At 36.9% G+C, this 9,318-nt stretch overlaps 1 long non-coding RNA gene across 1 annotated transcript; it reads right to left on the bottom strand.

Annotated features, from left to right (window-relative positions):
• Nucleotides 1–945: 945 nt before the first annotated feature.
• LOC135418550 (uncharacterized) lies at nt 946–6,510 on the bottom strand. Its single transcript, XR_010432512.1, has 4 exons — nt 6,288–6,510; nt 4,876–5,045; nt 3,882–3,959; nt 946–1,268 (listed from the first exon to the last, which is right to left on the bottom strand). It is a non-coding gene; the product is annotated as an uncharacterized LOC135418550 (long non-coding RNA).
• Between the last annotated feature and the right edge of the window lie 2,808 nt (nt 6,511–9,318).

Below are 9,318 nucleotides of genomic sequence, written 5' to 3' on the forward strand. Positions count from 1 at the left end.
TGCTGCCAAAAGACATTCGGATGGGGAGAGAAGCCACACATTGGAAATATTTTTTTTCTGCTGGATTTTTTTGTCATAATCCTGCCCCCACCACCACCACCCCCAAAAGAAAAAACAAATCACTGAAATATGATATATTCTAGTCATGATGCTTTGGCATGTCTAATGTCAAAATTGCTGTTCATTTCAGAAAGAGCAAGGCTCTGTTATGGTGCAATTCCAACCTATATAGCGAGAAATGAAGGAAAGATGGAGGTAAGAGAAGAACCAGATATTATAGCTCCACACCCACAGGAGATTCTATTTATGTTTTTCTACTTCAGGCTCAGAGAAACACAGAGAAGATGTATTTGATAGATTAAATATATTTCAGTAATTCTGAACAGCCTTTTAAAATTTATTTATTCTTACTTTCAGTTAAAGAGTCTTCATGTGTGTGCTTTTCTGTGTGTATGCTTTAGAGTTAGGATTGAAAAAAAACCAATCCTCTCCCCTCTATTTCTTATTGAATGACATTTATTAGGGACATATACCTTAAGAAAAGGCTTACTTGAGCCTCTTGGATTCATTTAAAATATAAACCTTTAAAAATGGCATTTAGTTCTTCTCCAGATATGTCTTGTCTTCTTAAAATTTTATTCTTGTATGATCTACAAAAATACCTTTTTTTTTTTGTAATATATTTTCTTCTCTTGGCTTTGATAATATGTGATGCAAATAAAGCAATTTCTGCTGACATTATCTAGGTTAGAAAACTGTGAATTTTCTCAAAACACATTGCACTCTCCCTTATGTCTAACAGGCTCCATATGTTGATGTTCTCAGGGTTGACTGGGGAAAAAAGCGCTTCTTTTTCTTCAAAAAGACTGAGTTTTGGAGAAAAAGTAATTCCTCCAGTAATTCCTTCTCTGTTTCAATGGCAAAGTATAAAAGAGTGATCTAGGATATGAGAAACCAAGGCTTGTTTATTTGGCCTGCAGATGCAGTTTCCTCTTTAAGCTGTTGTTTTAAGTATCTTTAGGGGCAAGGCACCTGACACTGCAGATGGATTTGGAGCCGAGGCAGTCTAAGAATTCACTGTGCCTGAAGAGGCACGAGCCTTGCTCTTGCCCATCCCTTCCCCATCGCTGGCACTGCTGGTTGCCCGGCCCATTCCTGCACCTCTCAGGGTGCCAACCAGAACCAAACTGCTTTTCCTTTGTTCACCTGTCTGCTGATTCAGCAAAACACACTGCCTTGCCAAGAGAGTGGCTGAGTCGCAGAGATAACTGAAGGAAAAGAGAAACACACGTGGGGTGAGTCAGATTTACCGAGCTGTTTTTGGAGAGCCATGCCTGCCTTCTATACTGCTGGTTAGTGTTTTCTTCCCACCCCCCCAACAGGTAAGCTGAGCACATTCAGATTCCACCTGTGCCTGTTTTAAGAGCCAGCTTAACCCTGTATCACAAGGCTGCTCTCTGGTAAGTCTGTTCTCTCTCATTTTCACGTAGAAAAAAATACAGTTCTATTTTCTCCCATGGGAATGTTTCCATAAAGAAAAAAAACAAAACCAAAACGAACCGGAATATTTTTTTGTTTGCTGTTGGTTTAGATCACCATTCTTTTTTTGGCCAAATCACCACGGAACAGGGACTAGCTACAGACAAAGTTGTTTGCCTGGTCTGGGGAAAGGTGGATGTATCTGCTCAGTGCTTTGTGCAATATTCGAAGAACTAGCTCTTGTCATGATCTCTTTTACTTTGCATTTATAGGATTCACTATAAATACTGCCTGAATACCAGAATCACTTCTGTATTTGGTGGCTTATCACTTGCTTTTGGAAAATTCTGGTTTATGAACCTGCACATTCCCTAATGAGTTGTATTATGAGTGGAAAGATCTATTGACGGGAACACTATAAAATATTGTGCCTGTTCTTGCAAAAGTCACTATACCTATGATAAACACTGCAATTCTGCTTTTTTAACAATGGTACTTGAGAAATATCACAAATCCTTGTGTGAGTGCGTATACACTGTGGTAATATTAGGTTCTTTTTTATTTTAATATATCTCTTGATTGAACTCTGCTCCTGAATTCTACCCGAAGACTTTTCATCTCTCTTATAATAAGATAGAGGAGGTTGGGCTTGGGAAAGAAAGAAGTTGGAGAGCCATCTTATTTTGATTGTCAAAAGTAATGTAATTAACACTGGGTAAATGGTTTTTGTGCTTTTGTTTGTGTGCTTTAGTACATAGTAAGTAATTGCACCTGACAAATAGAGAAAGTACAATTGCAGATCTCATGCACATATAACCTACAGTAAACATTTATCACACAGAACATTTAAAGTTTTGCTGTACTGGTAACAGTGATTTGTAATGCTTTTTATTCTCTCCCTTAAAAAGAGCAAACAAAAAACCCAACTTGGTTTGGTTTTTATTTCAGTATGAACTAAAAAAGATCTTGTTTCCTCTGGAGACCATGAGAAGCTGCATATCATTGCAGGAGGGAATTGTTTTTACATACCAATCCCTTAGTTAGGATATATAATACACCACTTTACCTAAATCCAGGAGTTGCTAATGCTTCTTATATTGCAACAACTGAGATCATCTGTCACTGGTTTATTACCAGATCTGTGAATCACTGGACCGCAGCTGTAGCTCACAATATCACTTTTCAGTGATTAACAGGTCTTACAGCAAGCTTTTTCATTGCATTTTACAAAACCTGTGGGTTGCTGTAGAAATTATTGCCTGTTGAGGCAGTACATATTTGTGCATTACAGAGAGTGCGAAGAACATCAGCTACTAGATGTTCACTTTTTCAGCATTCTGAAAATAAACCTCACTTCTTCATCAGTGTACCATGTCAAGGAATCCTATTACATTAAGTTTGATAAATAAACAGCATTAAAGATTGCACTGCCTGTGTAACAGCCTTGTTTGACAGTGAAAGATTTTAAAATGCCTACTTCATACAGAAAAAAAATGAATACAAGCCCATTTTATGTGCCAAATGACAAACTATAATGATTAATAGACCTATTTAAATGAATAATTGTCCTATATACTATACCAGCTTATGTTGTACAATAGCTGTATATGCAGCAGCTGGCAAACCTCTTCTAGAGATGTAAAATATGAGAATTGGTAAAGATAACAAATAACAGCTGAGCCAGGCCAAGCTAAGACTAAGCCTTCACTGCATTTCCAATGACCTCAGTGGAATCCAGAGAACTTAATTGGCTTCTCAAGGTTTCATGCACTCTTCCTCTAACTTTATTTCCGAATCTTCCATGAATCACTCTACTATACAATATCATGTTTCAAAGATCTAAATTAATCCCAGTGAAAAAAATGTATAGCCAAATTTTCTTTGTTCTATGTAAGATCAGTGATCTGATTCTATTTTTGCTTAATCAAGGAGGAATCAACATGGCCAGCATGGTTGTAACAGAGTTGGAGTTCACAATACACACTTTCTTTCCTATTTCACTCTCCACTTCTCCAGCACTGAGACAGGAATTGCTCACTTACTGTGGAGGTGACTGTGACAGGGCAGGAGGGGTCATCAGTGAGCAGTGACACAGCAAACAGGTCTGTGTTTAGCCAGGTTTGGTCAGAGAGAACTCAGCACAGCCACGTGCAGGCAGGTGTCTGCAAAACTCTTCAGTTTTGCACTGTAGGTCTCTCCATCCTCAGTTACAATACGTGTTCTACCTGATGCATTTTATAGAATGGCTACAGAACTTCCCAAAGGTTCTTTAGTATTTTCATTGGGATTTTATTAAGTTTGTTGGTTTTCTCTCACAAATTTAGTCTGACAAAAAGCTATATTTTATATATATATATATATATATATATATATATTTGCTGTATTTTAAAAACAAAGCTTACATGGCTCAGGCCTTTTCTGAAGGGACATTTGTGACTGACCAGATTGTGAAGAAGCACCGTCTCTAGTCAGCTGTTCACCTAGAGTAGAATCAAGCAAGGTCATAGTCAGTATAATTGTGTTGTGTTCTTCCTTTGCCTGGTCTACAGCCAAAGCTCCAGAATCCTTGACCCTTTCACCCAACCCTTATAGATGTGACCCATTTCAGTGAGCCAGGGCTCCTCTGGCATCACACATCTCTTCTAGGAGTTACAGCCCAGGCATTCAGAAAGTGCTGAACTGTGATTTTGTCCCATGACTTCAGGACTTGTATCAGTGTCCTCTTGGGTTGTTTTCCTTCTTACCAGTGAGAATCTATATTGTATGGTGGGGTGTTTATCATTTGCATGACTTACTGTCTCTGAGAAGTTTTAAGTATGTGAAAAAATAATTCAGCACCCTGATAAAAGTTTACCTTTGAGCTTTTGTAGCCTCTGAGAGAGCTCAGCAGACTGTCGTGCCTTGTTTTTGTGAGACTGTCTTTTGTGTAGGTTGAAGTGGCCATGTTTTAGTGACTCACTGTTAGATAATATTACGAAACTATTTCCATAACCCAGTGAGGTCATTGGAACTTTTAACTTATTGTTTACTTACTTCATTTGAAATTGTAGCTGATTTTAAAACTTTTCTTTTTAAATCTTTTTCAATATGCTATTTTTTCCCCCCAATGCATCTTTTCTTCCTTTTAAAATTACATTCTTTGAGGATCAGCTACCACTGATAATTTTCCCTATTTAGAAGAATCGTTTGGGCTTTTTTTCTTCCCCTTACTAACTTGGAAGCAGAGGTCTGCACTTCCAGGTCAAAACTTTAGTGAACTGAGGTTGTATGTCTTGAATTTGTAGTTGTTTGTGGAGAGTATTATACAGGCTTAGCTCCATGCATTAACCCAAACTTAGTTTATGCGACATCAGTGTCCCCCAGCGTGAGACCAATATGTTAAGAGAAGTATAATACCTTTGGGGATGTTTCTGTATCAGTGCTGGGAGGTGTGGGGGGTCAGCCTTGGCTAACAGCCAGCCACTCACTCATCCTATGGGTTGGTGGTCAAAACACGGTGGGAAAGCTCAGGAGTTAAGACAGGAGACGGTTTGCCAACTACTGTTGTTGGGCAAAACAAACTCACCCTGGGGAAAAATCAGTTTTTTTGTAATTTAAAATAGATTGCATAGTAAGAATGAAAAATACAGATCTTAAAACACCTTTCCTCCATATCTTTTCCTTCACTCCTTCACCTAGTCTCCTCTACCCCCACCCCAAGATTAAAGTTTATTTACTTACATATAAGTCTTTTAAGCATATAAAATAGGGTGCCTTTTTTTTGTGACTACAGTGATTTTTACTAGAGAGACTTCAATGGAATTTAGTAGCACATGAAGCTTATCACAGAGAAATGTTAGTAGATACAGGTTCTAACCCTCCCTCAATCATTGCAAAACTGGTACTATTTCACTTCATATGTTGCAAGCTATTGGATTGTTTCAATAATTAATTGCTTTCTACATTGTTTGAGTTAGAGAGAAAGTGAGAGTGAGTTTATAATGTTATGAGACTCTCCTTGCAATCCATGCCAAAGTCTGTACTCTTACTATTACAGAACTACAGAAACAGGTAGTAGAATCTGAGCCTCTGAACTGTGTAAAAGGAACAAGTAAATCTTTTTAAATGCATGTCTATTTTAAACTCACTAATGAAACCAATGTTTTCTTAGGGCTTAACTCAAAATCCATTAAATTGATGTGAGGATTTCCAGGTTTAGGTTAAGGTCACAATCATACAGTTGTGATAAGCAACCCCCAAATAACCCTGTTATGTTCTTGGTTTCACTTGTATAAAGTAAAACTATCATAAGTACATTTAGTATCTCTAAAAATACTTTCAAAGGCAACTTGCTGAGAAGGGCTGTAAAACCTAATGCAAAGAGAAAAAGAATAACAGTAAATGGCCAGTGAGCCTGCAATGCCCTTACAGAATATCTTTTCTATCCTTCAAAAGCACCTTTTCATTCTTTGAGGCCTTCTGGCAACAACAACAAAGACAACTAGAAAATAATCTTCAGGTAACTTGTCCCTGAGGCAATACAGAGTGCTGTCTGCAGAAAGAAATGAAATAGCTTTCTTAAAATGTTTTGTTTCAAAAACATACTTATAACTCGTAAGTGCGTGGACCAGCACACACAGTGTACTGCAAACAGCACAGGCTCTTTCATCCATCTTGATGCTATTGCCTTTTCAGGTTTGCAAGGATTGATGAGATAGTGATATCACAGCCCATCCAAGCCTTTCCTGTAGATTTGTAAACCTGCTGAAAAAATACACTTTCATTCAGAGACAGAGCTAAACTTCCTCCTGCTTCTTTCCTACACTCACCTTTTCTTTCTGTCTAGTTTTATTTCATTTTAGCAAATTTTAGTGTGACATAGGGAAGCTGGTCTTTCTTCTATCCACAAAGTGCATCGTTTTCATGTTTGTGCTGGTTTTTTGTCCCTACTGAAAAACAAAACACTGAAGGATTTCCTGATTCAGTGAATGGAAGTGTGGAAATCTATATTGTGGGTTCACAAGAGGCATAATACAAAGGTTACCATAATAAAGATGTATATGAGGTTGTAAGGGCTTCTCTGTTACTTGCTCTGTTTGCATTATATCAGAGTAGGGAAAAAGAATGCCCACATCTTGCATTAGGTCGTATTGTGCACTTAAGTAGAATGTGTGTTATTTTAGCAGACATTTAGAAAGCAATACTGTTTTTCAGTGCTTGTAAAGGACATGTAATTTTTTTTTCTTAGACTCTTGCCATTTCATTTCAAGTACCATTCTCTTTGCTGAGGTGTGTCTAAAATGGCACTAGAAGATTTTATAGTAACTGTTTTACAGAGAAAATTTTGCTGATTTTGAATGTGCAATGAGTTTCAGTGTAATATGCAACTTTTCCTAAATGTGGGCTCTCGGGGTAAAGAAGGTTCTTCTGATGTGGTGAACCTGGTCAAACGATGGCAGCACTAATTCTCTGGTCCTCTCAGGTTGTTTTTACATTTAACAGCGATTCCAACTTAGTTCATGATTCTAACCTGATTTAAGATAATTAATTTAAAAAAATAGAATTGGAAGTGCCACACTTATGAAACTTGACAGATGCAGACAAATAGTTCTATTGCATAAGGTCATAAGCTTATTTTTTATATCAGTTTCCACAGTTAGAATTACTCTTTGGTATTAGCTGATGACCTTCTAAGGGTTTCCTGATCTCTCATGAACCTGTAGTACCTATCTGTAACTTTTATATGGAAATGGAGTTGTTGAAAAAAATATCAATTTACATTCAGTCAGGGCTGGAGAGGAAAAAAGTCTCTAGTCTCCTCATACCCTGGTAGTTTACCTGTTATTTGATGGTTGTGGACTCATAAAAGACAGAGGGATGGACAATTCTCTTGCTTTTTTCAAGGAGTGTGGTGTTATTTGATGAGAATTGGAGTAGAAAATTAAAAAAAAGTCATGCAAGAAAGCAAAAAAGAACATGCATTAAAAGACATGTTTCTAGGAATCAAAATGGTAACAGTGTGATTAAAATAGTGAAGGTCTGTGGTTTGTGGCAGTTTCCTTTTTATTAAACTAACATGCAAATTTTTCAATTAGTGGAAAGAAAATGCAGAAAGGAGTTGGTAGTTCAGTCTATAAACTGAAACTTTTCAAGGTTGTGTCCAGGTATTCAAATCAATGCTTACAACAGATACAGCATGCAGCCTAGCAAAAATCAATAACATTAATAGATCATGTTACTGAAAGTTATGTGAATGCCAATTAAGTAAATAAATGAACACAATGAGATGTTGCCAATGAGAGATCTTGAGAGGAAATAAAAATGGCTGAGATGGGAGAATGTAGGTTATAGGAAAAAGGCAAGAATTCAGTCACAAAGACAATGTCACACTGATTAATAATCAAGGCACACTTGGATAAAGAACATAGCAGAGAGGACTACAAATCTGCAGCCAAATCCAGTCTGCTGCAAAAGATATCTTCAGGAGTTAATTTATGCAGATGATTTATACTTGATTTCTTAAAGGACATGAAGAATTAAAAATTATTTACAGGATGACTATGACCTAGATTGTCATTGTGGAGAATGATAAGCAAAAAAAGTATTAATCTAGGAAGAAGGACATTTCACTCAGGCAAAAATACATACAATGCACAAGAGGTTCAGTTTAAAATATATCCCTGTGATGTTTCTGAGGGAAGTGGAAAAGGAGTGCTTGAAACTCGAACACCTCTGCCTTTGCTCCCTGCTAGATTTCACTTTGTTATCTGGAGATAGCATCTGTTTTGGCTGCAGCTTAGCCAGAGATATTCTAGGCTCTGCATCACCTGAGCACTTGTCAAGTGGAAAATGCCTCTGCCTGCTATATTAGTATTTCTGTTTGAATTTTTCTGACCATCATAATCCTTCTCTTAGTTTTTATGGTTCTACCTTCTGAATGCAGTTCCACAGATCTGTAGTGTAAAATCAGACTTGTGTGACTGAGCACTTCGTGTTTTCCGAATCCTTTTTCTCTCTTTTTTTTTTCTTTTGGCATCTTTATTCCCTCTCTATTTAGTGGAGGCTTTATTTCTTGTGTATTTGACCCAGATTCAGCAACCTAAGCAAATGTAATTCAGATCAATTACATTTTCCCCTTTCCTGTGGAGATGATTTTTTACCCACTTTTTCAGTGGTGACCAGTGGGTTAGGAGAGATTTTGCAGAGAAAGTTCAATAAGGTCTTACTACTTTAAACTAAAGAGACCTTTCTAATGAGCTGGCACCAGAAAATTTGCCATGTCGAACAGCTTTCTCCATTCACTGAACAAAATCTTGTCATTCAAATGTAAAACATAAAGTAGAACCTGGAATTTTGGAGTACCTGAACAACTTACAAAAGAGTATTTGGGAAATGCTGCTTTGCAATCCAGTCGCTTCTTAATTTTCTCGCTAAAGTCTTTTGTTACTTGCTAAGTGTGGTATTTTTAGTTCACCTCTGGACCTATTCTCAAGTACAGTTTGTGTAATGTAAATATAAGTTATCAAAAGTACTTTGTTTTTGCTACTGTGATATAAGCCATACCTCTTTTGCTCTTCTAACTTGTGTGAATTTTAACCAAATATTGTAAAAAGGCCATGAAAAATACTTGACTTTGACACCATATCAAATAAACCTATTACAGTGTCCTGTTTTTCCATATAAGAGCTTATCTTTACATGGTAAAAAAAGTGTCTTAAATATCTTTATTTCCAGCAGTCTTATCATCCTTTAACTATTGGATCTCAGAATTCCTGACAGAATATCTAGGAGAATGTTCATTTCTGAGCATACATTTCATGTAATGGAAAGCAGTATGTTCTTATGCTTTATAGGAAATCT

Source organism: Pseudopipra pipra, chromosome 9 (genome assembly GCF_036250125.1).
Source record: "Pseudopipra pipra isolate bDixPip1 chromosome 9, bDixPip1.hap1, whole genome shotgun sequence".
NCBI classification, from domain to species: domain Eukaryota; kingdom Metazoa; phylum Chordata; class Aves; order Passeriformes; family Pipridae; genus Pseudopipra; species Pseudopipra pipra.